This window comes from Pteropus vampyrus, unplaced genomic scaffold (genome assembly GCF_000151845.1).
Source record: "Pteropus vampyrus isolate Shadow unplaced genomic scaffold, Pvam_2.0 Scaffold119, whole genome shotgun sequence".
NCBI lineage: Eukaryota > Metazoa > Chordata > Mammalia > Chiroptera > Pteropodidae > Pteropus > Pteropus vampyrus.
The window spans coordinates 807,622-807,908 of record NW_011888900.1 but is presented as its reverse complement, the minus strand read 5'-3'; positions in this window follow the sequence as shown (position 1 = coordinate 807,908).

Genomic DNA, 287 nt, shown 5'->3' with positions numbered 1-287 from the left:
TTATATTAAGATTTCGGACTGTTGATAATTTTATAAACTATCTTTGTGAAGTGAATTCTCTTATGCTCTATAATAGGTTGCAGCTGATTCTGCTCTTTCCCAGTATATAGTTACTCCAACTACAAATTGTTTTAGCTGTTCTTTCTAACGTTTCCATCTCTAATTTCTTTCTCTTTTATAATTGCACTGGTTAATATTTCTGCTAACATGTAAATTGTTATACTGCTAAAGGTCATCTTTGTTGTCACCCTGATTGGCAGAAATGTTATCATGTTTTTTTGTTTTTT